Here is a 21,014-nt window from a genome sequence, read left to right as displayed (position 1 = left end):
TTTCTATTCTTGCCTTGCACTGCAAATATTGTATATTTTCACGACTTCTTTCTGTTGTGCCTACTAGGCCTTGAAAGTATATGTATAATAAATAAATAAAATGTGACGTCATCACCGTCTGGTATGACGTCAGTAGTGATACAGAAGGTGGTAAATACAAAAACGTTAATTATGAGCAATTATGGGTAATTAATGTGAAATAATGTGAATAAGGGAGGAATAAATTGCATTAAGGTTCGTACAAATTATAGCATGGTTGATTACGGGAGATTAAGGTAGAATTGTGTAGGACACGTGACAATGTATGAACTAACGCATCACGGTCACTTGACAATTGCAAGTGTAGATGCGTGAAGTGATTAAGTTTTCGCATTCCTAAGTGACTGTCGATTTTTTTTTCAAGGATTCTGATGTTACTGGCATGACGGCCACTCCAAAAATGTATCAGCCAGAAAAAGTACGCCCTTTCACTTACAATTTAATTAATATTATATTTCGTGGTCACAGTAATATTAACATGCAATTAAACACTTCTAGAAAAACTGCAGTAGCAGAACGAAAACATGCGAGCAACTTGCACAATTCTGAACGAATATTTCGGTGCCCTTAATAGCCCAACAAGAAGTGCCGAAAGGGAAGAAGCTATTTGGATACATTGCTGAACAAACAGGGACGTGCTGTTAGACGAGCCTCTGCTGTACAATGGCATCAACGTACAATTTGCATGGTGAAGCCATAAAGAAGACATTCATACAGGCGTGATCACGTTGAAAGTTATCAAACCCGAATTTCCACGTACCTTGCCTAATTTATTCAGAGGTTTACTAAGCTACTGATCTGCTTTCTAAGCGCATCCTCAAATACAGTTTGTGAGGCTCAGCCTATATATTAAGGGCTGGTGTCGTCAAAGCTGTAATTTCTTATCCACAGCATACGCTTTTGCAAATGCAGTCTTCAGTCTCCTCATGAATGTTTACGCGTCGCTGTCGCACGACCAAGATGTGAGCGTCTTTATCGAGCCAGGATATCGCTGAAACTACGCCGCGACCTCGCAAGGTTGCTTCGTTCGGACGCAGCGAATAATCTAATCGCACCAGCACAAGAGCGCCGATCGTCTCGCTCACGGTCCCCATTTGTGTACTGTACCCTCAGTGATGCAGCAAAGACTGCCCCCCCCCCCCCCAGAAAAAAATAGGCTCGGCCCGAAACGTAGTAGCAACTACCCGCCTCACCGCTCTAGTTAGAGACCACAACGAAGCAGCAGCAAACAGGCGGCCATGGGAGCAAGCACACCTGTCAGAATAAACGTTGAATTTGCGCGCCGCCCCCTGCCCAATGAAAAGTGACCGGAAGTGACGGAACGACGCTGTATCATCACTTCGGCGCGCGGCAGGACGGAAAGGCGGAAGCTGCGCCATCATTCATTCTGTTGCTGCCTGTGTTCGCGTCTCTTGCTGTGCGACATAATTTTAAACGTGTGATTACTTGTGTGCGCGGTGTAGAAAAAGACGTGGTGCGTGCTTTGTGTATTACTCGTGCCCCACTTCAAAGCAAAGCGCTCGTAAACACTGGAAGATGGATCCACGAAGGCTGAAACGATAAGTTGCAACGTGCCCGGGCGGTAGTACTGGCATAATAGAAATTTCAGGCAAGTGCCCGTTTATTTGGTATTTGTTTTGTTCGCTCTAGAAGTACCTCACTGTGATCTCGTAGCATAATTCACTAATGTAAGAGCAAGAGCAGCTGCACTCCTAGTAGGGCAAGTTAACTACCTTGATCGCGCCCCGTGTGACTAATGTTTGTCAAACCTATACATCGGGCGTAGTGCGCCTGCATAGTTACGCTTTGGTTCTCAGCGCTTGAACGTTCATGGAGCTCTTGCATTGCCCAGGGGGCGCTGCGAAAAAGGTGCTAAAACGTGCCCTCTGCGCTAAAATGGGTCGTACCAAGCTCGGCCGTCTGCTTCGGAAAGCACGTTTACACTATGGACCCGCCACTTTTGGTTGTGTTGTTTCACGGCCTGCAGCGAATATCGGGCGCCGAAGATTTTTTCAGGGGTGGCACGCTGCGTAAAGGCAAGAAATTATGCAGTGCCGAATACGTGTACGCCGTTCAAGAATTGGGCGACGAAGTTTTAGCACCGTGTCAATCGCAAGTGAAGCGAGTCGCGTACGAAGTGGAACTTCAGGTAAGGTTTGCAAGCTCGCTGCTAGATTCAGGCGCACAAACGCGAGGAAATGCTTGCTATAAATGAATCCACAGCGGCGATAAGCAGACATCATGCGTACGGAACTGCTCGAGCACACGACGTTACGCGCCGCGATGTACGAACTGCTCGAGCGCACGACGGTACGTGCCGCGATGTACGAACTGCTCGAGCGCACGATCGTACACGCCGCGACGGCAGCGGTCTTTCGACATGCCGCGAAACGGCGGGCCTCCTGCAATCTTTGTTGACTGCATGCCGCTAAACAAGTAGTTATGCCTGCGTTGTAGTAGCGGCCATCTGTCCTTTTTAGAAACTGGCAATAACTGATGCAATGCATATGAGCTCGCACGTACGTGCGAATCGCGCTGCAGCGCGATCTCGTACGCCGCTCGCTTGATGTAGGTTTTAATGACAGCGCTCGAACATCGATGTGCTGCAATCAATACTGCCTTGCTGCGTTGCCTCGACGTGCTGGCTTGAGATCAAGGATGAGCGCATTTAACTCCGTTAACCTGTGCTGCTCGTAGTGGAGTAGTGAATTGTCATCGAATGAGCCCGACCATTTGTGCTCATTTGCACACACCTGGTCACTTCACCACTTCGCATCGGTCGAATTGTTAGTTTTCGCTGTGGCCGGGTCTCGAATCGTGAATTACCAGCCATGCCTGCTGCTATGTCGGTCTGCTGTCGGGACTGTAGGTGCAAAAGACCGAACATTAGAACGCAGATAATCAAGCAAGCTTCAAGACAGGTGAAGCAGTCAGCAGGGCGCGAAGTTTCGCTTATTCAGCGCGACGAACTGCAGCTATGCAGCGCGCCCGACGCTCCACTTCGTGAGGCCTTGAAGGAAAACGGCAGAGTATGATGTTGGGATTCAGGCCTTCTTGTTCATGGCAGCCCACGACGCAGAAGTAATGACGGTGACGCCTTCTCGAGGCTGGGCTAGGTCTCTCCGGATCGGTGCCACCGATTCCGTCTGCTCCCAGCATTGCGTCCCACGGCACACGGAGAGCCCGTTTTCGTTAAACTATAGGCTGCGGCGAGCTCGCAGCGTGGTCGGCATGGTCTGCGAGAAGTGGCGAGCCTTTTCGCACTCGCAACAGGGCAGAAAAAAGTGCGAATCGACGCAAAACTCGGCCTAGAAACGTGCTTCGCCACAGCCAGGGCTCAATACGACCCAAGCTGGTACGACCAAGATGTCGTTTCCCGCGCCGCTACTATACCTCAAACTCCAGCGCAAGACGCCCATAGATGTGATTCTCTTGTGCGTTCAGCGCGGCTTCTTGTAACACGGTCGTTCGCACTTCAGTTAATGTGGTCAACCACTTTTGCGTCGCGTAGAAAAAGGACGACTGGCTTTGCCACCTTTCGAAAGAACCAGCGCGGTATTGGTGGTATTGGTTCTTCCTGATGCGGTCGCGTGTTGCTGCTTGCCGGATGCCTTCAGCTTTTCGGCTCGCTTTGTCTGCGTTTGTGCGTGCTCGGGCTCGGCTCGATTTGTGTATGTGTGTGTGTGTGTGTGTGTGTGTGTGTGTGTATGTGTGTGTGTGTGTGTGTGTGTGGGTGGGTGTGCGCGCGCGCTCAGCTCAGTTCGCTTTGTGTGTGTGTATGTGCGCGCGTGCGCTCGGCTCGCTGTGTGTGTGCGTGCGTGCGCGCTCACGCGTACATGCCGGTTTGTATGGGCCGGCGTGTTTGCGTGTCTAGTGCGTACGTGTTTTGTGTGTTTCTGTGGGTCGCTGTGTGTGCGTGCGTACACGTGTTAGTGTGTCTGCCTGCATTTAAGTGTGCTTGTTTGTGTTTATCAATTTGCGCGTGCGCGCTTTTGTCTGCGCTTTGAGATTGCGTATATTTGTGTGTGCGTGCGAGTGCGTTTTGTGTGCGTGCGTATGTATTACATAAGGCCGGTAGAGTTTTACTCGCAATAAACTCTTCCAATTTGGTGCAGCGAGTTCCCGCCTGAAAGCCGAGTTTGGTTTCAAGCCACCCTGGACAACTGCTGTATGAGGCGCCGTTTCTCGGGAGGACCAGTGGGAAGGCGTCAGGTACACGCTTCGTCCATTTTTCCTCCCACGCCCTGATGAATCGATATCCTTGATTGATGTTGTAAAAGGAACGTCACATCCAGAGCATAAATAAATGATTAAGAAATCTGGTGCTGTGTTTCGCCATTACACTAATTCTGATCTTAAAGATGTGGATTTACCATTAGCCCACATTTCCGTTGATGCAGGCAACTGCTGAAATGGTTAATGGCAAGTTATTCGAGACGCTCTATGTATACAGCAACTGTCTTCAGGAGCTTTAATCAATTTTGAAAATTTGAGGTGGTGTTGTGCTTTAGAGGTATCATATTTAAAGCTTTTGGTATCTCCGGGTAGTTGGCATGCCCTTCGACAGCTGTCACCTATAGCCCTGTTGAAATTCGTAACTACAGTTTTGAGCACTGGGGAAGCTAGTAGGCGTGTCCTGGCTCTCGTGTTTAAGCTGTGTAGGTTTAAGCTGGAAGTGTTTAAGCTGGAAGTGTAGGTTTAGAAGTTCGGGTTTGGTCACACTAAGGCTTTTTAGTGCCTTAGCAGTAGGAGTGTCAAAGGATAAAAAGTGCAGTGTGTCAAGCGTGGGAAGCTGCCCACATGTGTGTGTGTGTGTGCATACGCACGCACGCATGCATGCGTGTGTGCGTGCGTGTATGAATTCACTCCTCACAAGGGAGTATGTGTGTAAATGAGCTACTTCTTTGCTGGTGCTGTTTACCAAAAATTGGCAAGAAAACACAATAATCAATATAACTAGAAATAATAAGCTATGCAAAGCATGCTGGCACAGTAGCGACAGCAGTATATGAGTATACAGACATTCAGCTGTGTGACAACCTTAATGCATGATTGCAACATCTGGAAGGACGTTTGCTTCTTTTTCAGTAAGCAGCACAAAGTCCATATTTTTGGCTTTTCTCATGCAAACCAAAACGAGGCTCATTGCCAGTGATCTTGTCTTTTGTTCTAATAGCATTTGCTTATCTTGAACTTAGAGCGTCGTTTCTCGCAGGTCATGCAGATGATAGCAGCAGTTTCACAATGCCCAGCCTTGGTGCCCTCCATCAAGAGCAAGCCACTTGCATTCGCCGTCAGAGATGGTTCATGTCTTCTTGGAAGCAGTTTGGAAGACAACATTGTAAGTAGATATAGGTGTATAGTGTAATATAATAATTCAAGTTATAATTTAAAACTCTGAGGCTCCTTGGCGGCCTAAGATTGATATCATGTGCAGTTGTGTGGGGTTTTAAATATTGCCGATGGTACAGTGCATACTGCAGGTATGACTGCTGATCCAAAGTATGCACTTGCATTTTCTTGATGGCGTTTAATAACGAGGATTTTCTTTGTGCAACAATATTCACAGAATGGGGCCTTGCAGCATCATATTCTTTATTGTGCATTCAGTGCTAATTTCGTATGATCTTCCTGCTACCAATTTGTTTGCAGGAAAGGAATATTTGTTTACTCTCTGCAATGAGCTTGTTATTTGCTCATTGCATTACACTCTTCTCCCTTTAATTTATTCCAATATAATTCTCAAAACCATAAAAGTTGAGCTGCTTTTATTTTGAATACATATTATCAAAATCAAAGTGTGCCGGATTGCAATCTAGACTGCAAGGGATTTGAAGAAATTACAAGTAACCAGGCCCTCTCGTGGGCGTTAAAAAAACATTTCCGCATGCAGTGCACCTATTTCTTGTATTGAGCTAGCTGCTCATGAAAATTGCAAGCACCTGCCGTGGTTGCTCAGTGGCTATGGTGTTAGGCTGCTGAGCACGAGGTCGCGGGATCGAATCCCGGCCACGGCGGCCGCATTTCGATGGGGACGAAATGCGAAAACACCCGTGTACTTAGATTTAGCTGCACCTTGAAAAACCCCAGGTGGTCGAATTTGCCAGAGTCCTCCACTACGGCGTGCCTCATAATCAGAAAGTGGTTTTGGCACGTAAAACCACATAGTTTATTTTTTTTTAAATTAAAATTGCAAGTATCTTTCATTTCACACAGTTTTGCAGGATATAGCAGGCCTATCATTGTCTCTAAGTACAACCTTTGCATCATGAAAATTTGTCGCATGCTTAATTTGGGAAAAGTCTTGAAAAATGGATGTTTCATAATTTTGAAACTATGTATTGGATGGGGCTTGACAGTTTTCAGACAACTTGACCATGTTGGACTTAGCCATTAAAAACGAGCAAAAAAAACATGCACAGGAGCACTCATTTAATTAAATGCAATGCTTGCGGTCATTGTCCATGTGGCAAAATGTACTTCTAAGCCAGAGAGGGCGGGTAGCCAATAGCCAATTTACAACCATTGCGACTCACGTGGGTAGTGGCAACACATGAGAAATGGTTGTGGCTCTGAGGTTCATTAGATATGTGAACACTTATATACAACCCCCCCTCCCCCCCCCGTGAGGGGTAACCGTGCAATATGTTTCGGGTGGTAAAGATGATTGTTTTAGGGGTCAACAAATTTCAGGCTCTAGTTGAGAGGCTACAGAAAGAAGGACAATGTAAATAGTCATAGATTAACAAACTGCGTAGGAGGGGCATCACAGTTTAGAGCATGAAGTAGAAATTGGGAGCATGAGGAAGGATCATAAGTTTAAATAAGGGAATACTACTTGTGAGCGTATTGCCAAGCTAACCGATTGAAAGAAGGGGGTGTGCTCTAAGGAAAATAGTTGACAACACGTGCTAAATTTTCCAGGAAAGTATGCCGAAATGCCAATTCTTACTAAATTAGTAAATAAGCAATACACAATAAAGTTTAAGATACAGAAAGGGTCTAATTAACTGTATTGGAGAGTTGGCGATCGTTGGGTTGGATGCATATATTGCAGAACAAATGAGAATGCCAGTGGAGGTTTCCTCATTTTCATTTTGTGTGCACTCTGTAAAACAGTACGCTTTGACTCCTAGTGTAATAATGTGTAAAAACAGTTATTTTTTCATGTCTTGTGCATCTCAGTCGTAATGTGCCATATCCCGTAAGGTTGTCAGCTGCAGTACTTATCAAGTGTAATGCACAGATATATTGCGGATTTCGTAATGTCAGTTTTATATTAAGGTCACATACACACTCTTGGACAAATGTATGTTGTTGAGAGATGTCATTGGTAGTGTCTTCAAATTTTATTCACTCTTATATTCTGTGGTGAAAAGGCTACTGTACATTAATTTGCTTTTGCTGCTCTATGTGCCATGTTGTATTCACAATGACATAATGGTTTAGTGTTCACAGTAACACGCACTTCCTAAATTTGCAAAATAGAAATTTCTCCTACCTTCTCTTGCCCAGTTGCCTGAGCTGTGCATGGTGCCGTCACTTTAATTAAGTTTGTTACTTTGAGGAGCTTGTTGTCATATCAAATTTTCCGCAGTGTGCATGCGTAATTGCACAGACTGAACTCTCATGATTCTCTTATTTTGATAATGCAGGATGCAAGATTCCAGCAATGCCATGCGCTGCACTTATTGGTCAAGATTCTCAGAGAATGGAGTCCCTGCATCTCATGGTTAACTGTGAACAGTATTCTTTTTTTCTTTTTGAAAGCTAAACGCCATTTACTGCATAGATTGCATTTTTGCAGCTCAAATGTGTACTATATTTTTTCTAATTTTGAATCAATAATATATGCATGGCCAAAATGACGCACAAGTGATGCCTGCATAAGATGGTGTACAGCACGAAGGAGGACTGCGAGAGACGACATGACTGCGCTGACTTCCAACAATATTTTATTGCGTTGCCACATCGTGTGTACATCTGCACACCTGCACACTTTTACAACGGGAGATGCGTCTAGGTGACCTTAAATATTGCAATCATGATGAGCTAGATGAATATTACTTAGTGGCGGTGCCAGGCATGATCCTATACATTATACAAAGGAATGGTGTTTGTATAGGATCATGCCTGGAGCCGCCACTAAGTGATATATATATCTAGCTCATCATGATCGCAATATTCAAGGTCACCTAGATGTTTCTCCTGTTGTCAAAGTGTGCAGACTTGTGGACGACTACCTGGTATTTATTGATTTGCACTGATCACGCTTTCGAGCCTGCTGCTTCGGGAGTCTTGGAGATATTTAAAAAAGAGCTGCAGCCTCTAGAAATAACGAGTGAGGTCCCCATTGAATACTCCTTGCGCTTCCTAGATATCAGGCTGTGCCTTGCAAACAAACATGCGTGCTGGTACTCCGAACCGAGAAGTAACAAGTCACTCTTAACTCCGCACACCCAAAGCTTGTTAAATGAGGTAGTAAACGTGTTGCCTCGTGAACAGCCCCAATAAATCTTGCTCGCACGAGATGCAACATAGCCTTGCTGCACAGGTTGATCACATTTCTTGGGCTGGCTACCCTTCGGCCTTAATTTTAGCAACAGCGGAACAGCTTCTGAGGTGCACAAAACGTGATGAGCCCGCTCAGTCAATTAACCAGCCGGTTGAAAGACAAAGGTTTGCAGTTCTACCTTATGTGCATGATGTCTCCCATAGTCTAAAAAAGATTGGGCAACATGCAGGAGTCACAGCCGTTTTCTCAGTGACGGAAGAGCAGGCAAGGCTCTGTAAGCGTGTAAACACGCCTAAATCGCATCAGAGTTGTTGCTTTGTTGGGTACAGACGTTTTGTGACATGCGCAATGAATGTGGTTTACCAAATTCCCCTGTTTTGCGGCAGTGAATTTGTTGGACAGACAGGCAGGTGCTTAAACAATCGTTTAAGAGAGCACTATAACAATGTCCATAACACTGTTCAAGGCAACTTGGGCGTCCATTGCCGGGACTGTGGCTGCGTGCCCCTGTTTGAAGATACGGTACTTTTAGCGAGACATAGCTCATCTGGGAAATTATAAAAGCTGATTTCTCTAGAAAACTCAGTAGTGTGGGCGTTAGTGCCCCCTCTATTGCGCTGACCCCTAGTCAAGTCTTCTATATCAACAGATAGAAATCGTAATGTTTCCTTTTTTTTTCAAGTGACCATGTTCTTAGAACAATGACTTGCTGTTAGACACCCCTTGTGACTCCGTTTCATTTTCTGTGCATGCCCGCTCTTGTATATACATATATGCACACAATGTGGCAACGGAATAGAATATTGTTGGAAGTCAATGCAGTGTATGTCGTCTCTCGCAGTCCTTGTCTTTTGCGCTGTATGTAATTTTTTATCATGAATTGCCAACTATCCAAAGAAACCACCCTTGTTCAGTATAGTTATAATGTTTGATACGACCATTTCTTCCTGACAAATGTTAAGTGTGATATTTACCTTGAACTTATGCATGACAGCCTGTGCTGTGTTCTTTTAGTAACCAGAGTATGGCTGATTTAATAAACAATATTTGGTAATTTGCATACTCACATGCTACAGCAGCCCTAATCTTGTATATGCATATAACTGCACATAATTTTGAAATTTACTATGTATCTTAAAACACTGTCCACCTTTTGTGCTCAGCGAAATCGTTTAATCAACAGTGGTTTCTTTTTATCAGGCCTCCTACTGCACTTTGCACCCAAACAGTAGTAACAGTGGAATATTCAGTCTTTTGAATTATAGTAAGAAAAGAACCCATATTCAAACTAAATATTGTATAACAGACCAGTGCCTTCGGGTTACAGAAGAAAAAATTTATAGAAAGTGGAATTGTAGTTAGAAAATCTGCACAGCACCTTTAGCCCAGAGAACTCGTTTCACAAAAGAGGAAAAACTATGTAGGCACCAAAGAATTCTACATATTTTTCGTGTTTAAGTAATCTTGTTGGAAATAGAAAATTAGCAATAATGCTCCTGGTTTAAACCTTCCTTAAAGCACGTCTATGCTGGGAAAGTATTGTTTCAGTCTGAAATATGTTGGCCAGTAATGCTTTACATCGACTTTCCAAACTTTTCAGAAAGCTTCGCGACTACATTAGTGTACGAAATAACAGGTGTCTTGTGCTCTTGCTCTGCATTTCATTTACTTCCCTAATTCACCTTTGCAATATCCCTTTTTTTTTCAACGCAAAAACGAATTTTCGTTCATTGGAGCTTAATACTGAACATTTATTCCTGTATTTGGCTCAAAACACTGCGAGGTCAACTCGGGCTCTTGCAGTGCCGCTATTCATAGTTTCTTCTCTAATAAGAACAGATTAGATCAATACATATATTTTAGATACCTTTGTGGGAAATACCTTGTGGTAGATACCTTGTACTTACCAATGTGTTTGGTGATTGTGCATGTTTAGATTTCATGTGATTTATGTATATCTTGTACTCTATATTGTAGAATGCAATAAATATGTTTAAATTTTTCTTGAAAATGCAGCATATATCTTACCAGTCTGTGTTGAATGTTATGTGGATCTGGTAATCGTGGTAACCGTTGGTGTAGATATACGTGCTCAAAAGTGTCAAATATGCTAGGTTGTATTTGTGCAGCGAAGACAGGTTTTGCAATATACAATACACCATGAATTACTAATATGTAATGCGATCCACACGTATAGGTATTGTGTATGCCCATAGATGTTTCATGGCCGGCTGATGGACGGTGCGTTTGGTAGCCGAACTTGAACCTTCTGGCACACGCGAGAGTTACGCGTGGATCGCTGTACATAGTAGTATTTGAAGGCGTGTACTGCCGAACCTGCCTTTCATACACGCTAGAAATAAAAGGTGTACACCCTTCCAACACCCACATACATAGGTGTTAAAGGGACACTAAAGGGAAACAATAAATCAGTTTAGACTAATGGAGCATTGTTTGAGAACCCTGCAGGCAGTCATTTCAAATAAATAGTTTGATTATTAGATCGGAAAATGAAGGTCCAAGTATCAGTATTTGAATTTCGCGCCGCAACCCCAGCGCCGGTACGTCAGCGTGACGTCAGGGATTCCAAAGTATGTTTTCGCATTCGGGCCGCGTTGGCTGAATAAAGGTTCCCGAAACTTGCCATATTTAACATTTGGTTCCTTTAGAACACAATGTAGTCAATCTGTACCGCTATATATAATTGGTAGGCCCTTGAACATGCCATCAAAATCCATGACGTCACAGCCTCCAGGTGCGGGAACTCAAGTAGGTGTCGCCACCCGTATTTCGTTCTTGCGCTTTTTCTGGCTTACCAAACGTCTTAGCGTTGTAAGAGTGGTGTTTTTGGTGTTGTAGAACGGTAATTTACTGATGCAGAAGAAATCATTTTTCACTTTAGTGTCCCTTTAATGTGGACTAGCACCCTTGCACCCTCAATTTATTTTGCTGGACACCCTTCCTCTAGGGTGCATAATTGCACCCCAACTGTAGGGTGTAGACAATCAGCACGCTTAGGGTGTTCGTCTGGCGACAAACTGATTTACACCCTTAAGGGCGTTAAAACGTTAAGTGTGTAGCGCTCACGGGCATCCAGAATGGTGAGTCCTGTCGCCCTATCGATACCGCTCTTAGCCTCGCGCAAAGGAAGCGACCTTGAAAGCTCCCAATGGTGTCTCCACCCGTTCTTTAGCCTTGGACAGCGGTTATAATAGAGCTAATGAAAAGGAGGAAATGGGGGGGGGGGGGAGGGTAACTGACCCCGTAGTTTTTCTGGGAATGCTGCGGCCCTAAACGCTAGAAAGTTGGGAATCGTATGGCTCCTTTAATCTTCAGTGGTCCCTCCTTCAATCAGTCAGACATGGTTTCAACATTTCACGCTTGTAAACAATTGGTGGAATCTTGCCGCCGCGGTCGCAATAGAGTTCTCGGGATTACAAACGAAAATAAGCAAGATAGACTCACTGAAGATGCAGACAAAAGGAATGGACGCATATACGATCGTTCTGACGTGCTGTAAATCTGTGTATTAACTTTGCAGCTAGCTGTTGTTGCTACATGCTTTTCCTTCTTTGCGTGAATATTGTAAACAAAAACCTTCCCGTCATTTCTCTTTGTTCCTTCTGTGCGGAAATTTTGCATCCTCATAGAAAACCCGTTTTGGCAACGCGCCTTGTAAGTTGCTGCGGATAAGTTCTAGAAGATTTGTAGTGTTAAGGAGTGTGTATTGCCATAATCTATACGCGTGTTAGGTTCTCCGAATATGCCTTCAAGATCTGTATACAATACGCTAGCTTCTAAGGATGCGTTTAAAAGATCCCCCGCTAGCTTGAGTCTTCTAGCAGTACGGTGTCTCTTATCGACCTGGTGTATAGCTTTGCGATGCCAAGACATCAATTTTTTTTTCGCCTTCATGTTACAATTTTCTATCACTTGGTAGAACAACGCAAAACTTCCTAATTACCTAAGTGACACTTCAGTGACGCTTGTGTTCGGGATGCATTCATTGGCGCGCGCGCGCGCCCAACTGAAGGGCTTGCACAGTTGCAGGAACGGGAGTGTAAACCGAAGACCCAACGTTACTAGTCGAGTAACGTTGGGAATACCCACATGCGAAACAGCCATCATTATTGTGGTTTCTGTCGTACACAGGAGAAAGTGGAGCGATTGCCTTCCCCTTACAAGTCAAGCTATAACGACTACATCTCCATGGGCATTAAAAAAAAATACTTTGGGTACTACACTCAGGACATAAGTATGATGATGTTTCTAACACCCTTCTGTACTTCTTTTTCTTTCGTGCGTGCCTTGAACTACATAAACTTCGTTGAAAGATCCATTAACAGATATGTTTTTTTTTCTTGTTGGCCAGGGCAGTCGGCTCAAGCTTGTATGGCACGCCGGCAACATGGCGAGAACGCAGCTTTTTAATTAACCACATTACCTGTATCCGTTTGAGGAATACTGGTAAATCGACTTGTTTTATCATCATCATCATCATCAGCCTGGTTACGCCCACTGCAGGGCAAAGGCCTCTCCCGTACTTCTCCAACTACCCCGGTCATGTACTAATTGTGGCCATGTTGTCGCTGCAAACTTCTTTATCTCATCCGCCCACCTAACTTTCTGCCGCCCTCTGCTACGTTTCCCTTCCCCTGGAATCCATTCCGTAACTCTTAATGACCATCGGTTATCTTCCCTCCTCATTAGGTGTCCTGCCCATGCCCATTTCTTTTTCTTGATTTCAACTAAGATATCATTAACTCGCGTTTGTTCCCTCACCCAATCTGCTCTTTTCTTATTTCTTAACGTTACACCCATCATTCTTCTTTCCGTAGCTCGTTGCGCCGTCCTCAATTTAAGTAGAACCCTTTTCGTAAGCCTCCAGGTTTCTGCCCCGTACGTGTGTACTGGTAAGACACAGCTGTTATAAACTTTTCTCTTGAGGGATAATGGTAACCTGCTGTTCATGATCTGAGAATGCCTGCCAAACGCACCCCAGCCCATTCTTATTCTTCTGATTATTTCAGTCTCATGATCCGGATCCGCAGTCACTACCTGTCCTAAGTAGATGTATTCCCTTACCACTTCCAGTGCCTCACTACCTATCGTAAATGGCTGTTCTCTTCCGAGACTGTTAAATATTACTTTAATTTTCTGCAGATTAATTTTTAGACCCACCCTTCGGCTTTGCCTCTCCAGGTCAGCGAGCATGCATTCCAGTTGGTCCCCTGAGTTACTAAGCAAGGCAATATCATTAGCGAACCATCAGCGAACCTTCCCTATGCTCATGGACTTTCTATGAAAAAAAAAATCTGTGTAGTCTAAAAGAAATAGCTCCGCATAACAGGACCCAGGCGTCAATCAGAAGTGTGTAGAGCGCATTGATGAACTCTCGATTAGTGCACTTTTGGAATTAATTATTCTGTCACTCACTGAATCCTCTCCTCCGCTCCCCTCCCCCTTTTTTATTGCCGTAGGAATCACGGGAAGTAGAAAAGGAGGACGTCACTTAACGCTTGCGCACCTAGTGCCAAGTTGAAGCTTTTTGTTTGTACGTGCTGTTTCCCGTTCTACTCCCCTTCCCCACAATCTAGTTAAAGAATCTTTTTTTGTAAATACGGGCTCCCAGTCCGCAACTCGGAAAGCAATTCGTACGTTAGAGTGGTTTGTACAAGAACAGGAGCCGGTCAGTCGTGATAGCCGCAGCATATCAAGGACGGAATGAGCAAGTCAACAAGAGGCTCTTATTTCCAACAAAGGCTTCGTGTATTTGTGTGCTCAAAAAAAAAATTCTCGGACGGAATGAGGTCTCCATAGGCCAGTTTCAACAAACGACAGGACCTGCTAAAACAAGCCAGATAACCAACGTCAGCCACTACATATCCAGCTTATCGCTTGCATCTGCGGCTGCAGATGGCATGCGATAAGCTGGAGGGCAAAATTGATCGAAACTCTGTCAACTAAAATTAAATTCTTAGGTGTTACGGGCCAAAACCACCATCTCAATATGAGACACGCGGTAGCGGAGGACTCCGGGTTAATTTTGACCGCTAGAGGTTTCCTTAGCGTACGCTCAATGCACGGTGCATTGTCGTTTTGTGCATTTCGCCCCCATTGAAATGTGGCCGGCACGGCCGGAATTTCATCCCGTGACCTCGTTCTTAGCAGCGAAACACCATAGCCACTTAGCCAGCCACTATGGATGGTTGAAACTCTTTCAATCGTTTCTTCGTAGCCAGCCTGCGGGCCTTGTTCGTTGAAACCTTGTTTGAGAACGCCTTAATTTCATGCGTGGAGGCAGCGGCATAAGTTTTTCCCATGTTGTCAGCTTTCTTCAGAGTTCCATGGAAAGAACGCGCTCGACAATGTTTCAGTCAACACTCGATTCCTTAGGGAAATATCCGGAAATTTTCATAATTAAATTTAGTTATTCATTACGCAATTGGCGCATAACAAAAGTTCACTCCAGTTGCTCAATGTATCTTCCAACAAGATGCCCCCTGTCTCATCCGTGCACGACATGACAATTAAAGATGTTAGTTCATGCTATTCTAATAAAAATGGCTGTGGCTTAGCGAAGGTTACGCCCAGGATGCGAAGCATACTAGCCTTTATTTTAACGCGACAGCGTTAAGGAGCTCGTGTCCCAGAAAAGCCGGTGTCGTCGGTGTCGGTGTCTGCGGCGTTGCACTTCATGAATAAATCGTTGTCGCGCCGAACGCTGCGTTGCTCGACGCTCACCGCGTCCGATGCGGGGGGCGACGCCGCGAGCGACGGCGCGAGTTGGAGCCCCGTTTCTCCTCTGTCGTGACGTCACGGTGTCACGTGGTATTGAAGGCGACACCGCCGCGCCTGAGGAGCTGGGTTGAGCTCTCGAGCGACGGCGCGAGTTGGAGCCCCGTTTCTCCTCTGTCGTGACGTCACGGTGTCACGTGGTATTGAAGGCAACACCGCCGCGCCTGAGGAGCTGGGTTGAGCTCTAGTAATATGCTTCGCATAAAACATCGACTATTAGCGACCCTTGATTACCGAGCGTTGGGAAGCAACTTCCCAAGTGACTGAGCGATAGCGATTCTCCAACGATTTTATTCTTAGAAAGGTCTTCAGCGATGCTTTTCGTGAGACAATCAAATTTTTAGACACCAGCAATTGTATCGATTGTCTTCACGCAAAGCTGGCAGGATCTCGCAGCCCCTTCCATTATTCCGTTGATCATGCGGGTCTTGTCGCATTAATACTACATTGGGGGAAAAGCGACCTTTACAGGAGCCGTCAATGTGTTGAGGAAGAAGGCACACCGACTCTGACCACGCGAGATATCTGGCCTCTTGGTTGAAAGATATTTTCACGAGTACTGCATACCTGAGTCCAGCAGAACCACATAAAGAGCATACGCAAACATTCATGCTTGTTTTTGCTTTTAAGAGGAAGCTTTAGCTCGGAGCCAACTCCCTATTCAAATACATGTAAAAGGCAATAACGTTTTCATGAGATAACTCCTGGACCGATTTTTATAAAATTTGTTGCATTTGAAAGAGAAAGCTAAATTATAGTGACTGTTGGAAGCGGAATTTCGATCTAGGGCTTGAATTTTCTGAAAGATGTTCAAATATATAACCGTTTGAAAAAAAAATACAAGCAGGAAGTTTACAAATTCATAGCTCTGCATCAAGAACCGATATCGCGGTTCTGTGAACGGCATCCATTAAATCATTCAAAGCGGACAAATTTGATATGTCATTTTACATCTTATGTGAGTTTGAACGTTGGTTGCAAGGGTACTGCAAAAGTTATATTTCCCTATTACTAATTTTTTTTTTATATTGATGTGTAACACATCAATTTTGTCCGCTTTAGATGTATGATTAGATGCAAGTCACAGAATTATGTTATCTTTTTTGTTGTTGAGTTACAGAGTTGTGAACTTGATAGTTTCGTTTTTCGAAAATTTTTTATGTTTGCTAATTTTTAATAAAAAATTGACAAAAATTCGAAACAAACGGTGCCTAGATTTTAAGTTTTTCTTTTAAATGCAACAAACCTCGTCAAATTTTGTGCATTGGTTGCCGAAAAAAACGAATTCTCCTTTTGCATGTATTTAGATAGGAGCACCCTCCGGACAGGCCGCCATTGGAATATGAACCTGGCAACGTTTAACGCTAGAACGTTACCTAGTGAGGCGAGTCTAGCAGTGCTATTGGAGGAATTAGGGGGGAGTGAAATGGATATAATAGGGCTCAGTGAAGTTAGGAGGCCAAAAGAAGCATATGCTAAAAAGCGGGCACGTCCTGTGCCACCGGGGCTTAGCGGAGAGACGAGAACTAGGATTCGGATTTCTGATTAATTAGAATATAGCTGGTAACATACAGGAATTCTATAGCATTAACGAGGGGGTGGCAAGTGTTGTTGTGAAACTTAACATGCGGTACAAATTGAAGGTCGTACAAGTCTACGCCCCTACATCCAGTCATGATGACCAGGAAGTCGAAAGCTTCTATGAAGACGTGGAATCGGCGATGGGTAGAGTGAAAACAAAATACACTATACTAATGGGCGACTTTAATGCCAAGGTAGGCAAGAAGCAGGCTGGAGAGAAGGCAGTGGGGGAATATGGCATAGGCACTAGGTATAGCAGGGGAGAGTTATTAGTAGAGTTTGCGGAACAGAATAATATGCGGATAATGAATACCTTCTTCCGCGAGCGGGATAGCCGAAAGTGGACGTGGAGGATCCCGAACGGCGAGACTTGAAATGAAATAGACTTCATACTCTGCGCTAACACTGACCACAAGATGCTAAGAACTCGAATTAGCCTAGACCTGAGGAGGGAACGGAAGAAACTGGTACATAAGATGCCGATCAATGAGTTAGCGGTAAGAGGGAAAATAGAGGAATTCCAGATCAAGCTACAGAACAGGTATTCGGCTTTAACTCAGGAAAAGGACCTTAGTGTTGAAACAATGAACGACAATCTTGTGGGCATCATTAAGGAGTGTGCAATGGAAGTCGGTGGTAACTCCGTTAGACAGGACACCAGTAAGCTATCGCAGGAGATGAAAGATCTGATGAAGAAACACCAATGTATGAAAGCCTCTAACCCTGCAGCTAGAATAGAACTGGCAGAACTTTCGAAGTTAATCAACAAGCGTATGACAGCTACATAAGGAAGTATAATATGGATAGAATTGAACATGCTCTCAGGAACGGAATAAACCTAAAAGCAGTGACGAAGAAACTAGGAATTAGCAAGAATCAGATGTATGCATTAGGAGACAAAGCCGGCAATATCATTACTAATATGGATGAGATAGTTCAAGTGGCTGAGGAGTTCTATAGAGATTTATACAGTACCAGTTGCACCCACGACGATAATGGAAGAAAAAATTGTCTAGAGGAATTCGAAATACCACAAGTAACGCCGGAAGAAGTAAAGGAAGCCTTGGGAGATATTCAAAGGGGGAAGGCAGCTGGGGAGGATCAGGTAAAAGCAGATGTGTTGAAGGATGGTGGGCAGATTGTTCTAGAGAAACTGGCCAACCTGTATACGCAATGCCTCATGACCTCGAGCGTACCGGAACCTTGGAAGAACACTTACATAATCCTAATCCATAAGAAAGGGGACACCAAAGACTTGAAAAATTATAGACCGATCCGCTTACTGTCAGTTGCCTACAAAGTATTTACTAAAGTAATCGCAAATAGAATCAGGAACACCTTAGACTTCTGTCAACCAACGTCCAGGCAAGATTCCGTAAAGGCTACTCAACAATAGATCATTATTATCACACTATCAATCAGGTGATAGAGAAATGGGCGGAATATAACCAACCCTTATATATGGCTTTCATTGATTACGAGAAAGCGTTTGATTCTGTCGAAACCTCAGCAGTCGTTGAGGCATTACGGAACCAGGGTGTAGACGAGCCGCATGTAAAAATACTGAATGATATCTATAGCGGCTCCACAGCCACCGTAGTCCTCCATAAAGAAAGCAACAAAATCTCAATAAAGAAAGGCGTCAGACACGGCGATACGATCTCTCCAATGCTATTCACAGTGTGTTTGCAGGAGGTATTCAGAGACCCGGATTGGGAAGAATCGGGAATAAAAGTTGATGGAGAATACCTTGGTAACTTGCGATTCGCTGATGATATTGCCTTGCTTAGTAACTCAGGGGACGAATTGCAATGCATGCTCACTGAACTGGAGAGGCAAAGCAGAAGAGTGGGTCTGAAAATTAATCTGCAGTAAACTAAAGTAATGTTTAACAGTGTCGGAAGAGAACAGCAATTTGCAATAGGTAGCGAGGCACTGGAAGTGGTAAGGGAATACGTTTACTTAGGGCAGGAAGTGACGGCGGATCCGGATCATGAGACGGAAATAATCAGAAGAATAAGAATGGGCTGGGGTGCGTTTGGCAGGCATTCTCAGATCATGAACAGCAGGTTGCCATTATCCCTCAAGAGAAAAGTGTATAATAGCTGTATCTTACCAGTACTCACCTACGGGCAGAAACCTGGAGGCTTACGAAAACGGTTCTACTCAAACTGAGGACGACGCAACGTGCTATGGAAAGAAGAATGATAGGTGTAACGTTAAGAAATAAGAAAAGAGCAGATTGGGTGAGGGAACAAACGCGAGTTAATGACATCTTAGTTGAAATTAAGAAAAAGAAATGGGCAGGACATGTAATGAGGTGGGAAGATAAGCGATGGTCATTAAGGGTTACGGACTGGATTCCAAGGGAAGGGAAGCGTAGCAGGGGGCGGCAGAAAGGTGGGCAGATGAGATTAGGAAGTTTGCAGGGACGACATGACCACAATTAGTACATGACCGGGGTTCTTGGAGAAATATGGGAGAGGCCTTTTCACTTCAGTGAGCATAACCAGGCTGATGATGATGATGATGATGACCCGAGCTAAAGCTTCCTCTTAAGCCGTTTTGCTCGACGCAATGCACCAATTTTCGTTGCGTAGGAAATGGGCTGTGGACGAGGGTACGTATATAGGAACGGTGAAGAGGAGCATCACAACCGCGGGGGCCCCTTGAAGGTGGTCACCGGCAGACGCTTCAGATGTGTGTTTGCCGAGCGATACTGGCAAACACGATCACCCGTCAGCTGACTGGTGTGCACATTTTCCAGTCCTTGGCATCATCAAAAGTACTGTTTACTACGGTGCGCGAAATAATGGGCTCGGCTGAAGAAATGCGACCTAGTGGCCCTTTAATTGCTTATTTGGGTCTGGCACCTTCGGTACGAAAGATGACCACCCTGCTTGCCCATGTTCACTCACCAACCTTTAGCATTCGTCCCTCTCGAAACGCCTTTACTCTACCATCAGCTTGAAATGGGAATAGCTAATTTTTTTAAGGACAGCGCAACGGAAGTAGTCCTCTTTCTTTTTTTTCTTCATTTTAAAACCTTTATTTCTTTGTGGCACAGGCTGCAGCTTCATAATTGAAGCCAATCAGTGCCCCGACATGTCTACTTAGGAGACAACCTCAGACTGGCACCACTATTGAGACATTGGTCCTCAAAGTATGACGTTGTTCCGCCCAGCTTTGTCCAGTGTCGCACGAGGACTGTTTTTTGTAAATAAATATACTTGGGCACCATTGAATTCATATGCCTGTGTAGGAATGATATCTCGCTACTGGTGCTAGTGTAAGCGGTGTTAGCGCTAAATTTTCATCAGGATTCCTTTCTGCTTTATGCAACGGGCTCCTATTCAGCTATTTCATCATGTGCACTAAATTAATTAGTTTAAATATTCATCAACTTTCAAGTTTATCTAAATCTAAATCTAAAGTTCAATCCGTCGAAAACTTTCTTAGCACCTAATTCTGCAACTTATTTTGTGGCTTTTACTACAGCTAGCTTTCGCCTTTTTATGAGTTTTTAAATCTGGTATATGACATTTCTGTAACGCGATGTCAGTGGTACTGATACACAGAACGTACGTCAGGCCACTGACGTACGTCTCCTCCTCGAATCGTACCGTCACATCTTTGGTTTCGGCGACCGGCCTTTAGGCCAAACATCTGATGTTCACCACCGTATAAACACTGGAGAAACGAATCCTATTCGTCGGCGTCCCTATCGTGTATCGCATGCTGTACGTCGAGTCATCCAATCAAAAGTGGACGAAATGCTCCGCAGTGTTGTCATCGAGCCATGAGCCAGCCCTCGGGCTTCGCCTGTCGTCCTTGTGAAAAAGAAAGATGGTACCTGGCGTTTTTGCGTCGATTATCGCCGCTTAAACAAGATCACGCGAAAAGACGTCTACCCACTACCACGCATCGATGACGCCTTGGAGTGCTTGCATGAGGCTTAGCACTTCTCGCCCATCTATCTGCGATCCGACTACTAGCAGATTTCAGTTGATGAAATTGACAGCGAGAAGACGACCTTCATCGCGCCGGATGGCTTATATCAGCTCAAAGTCATGCCCTTTGG

General features: G+C 44.6%; 1 long non-coding RNA gene across 1 annotated transcript; it reads left to right on the top strand.

Moving 5' to 3' along the window:
* The first annotated feature begins 1,405 nt into the window (after positions 1-1,405).
* On the top strand, positions 1,406-8,064 carry LOC135909110 (uncharacterized). The gene is made up of 4 exons (XR_010566581.1): positions 1,406-1,648; positions 4,155-4,251; positions 5,255-5,380; positions 7,695-8,064. It is a non-coding gene; the product is annotated as an uncharacterized lncRNA (long non-coding RNA).
* Positions 8,065-21,014: the final 12,950 nt, after the last annotated feature.

This window comes from Dermacentor albipictus, unplaced genomic scaffold, assembly GCF_038994185.2.
Source record: "Dermacentor albipictus isolate Rhodes 1998 colony unplaced genomic scaffold, USDA_Dalb.pri_finalv2 scaffold_24, whole genome shotgun sequence".
Classification (NCBI taxonomy): domain Eukaryota; kingdom Metazoa; phylum Arthropoda; class Arachnida; order Ixodida; family Ixodidae; genus Dermacentor; species Dermacentor albipictus.
This window is presented reverse-complemented; position numbering and strand designations above follow the sequence as displayed.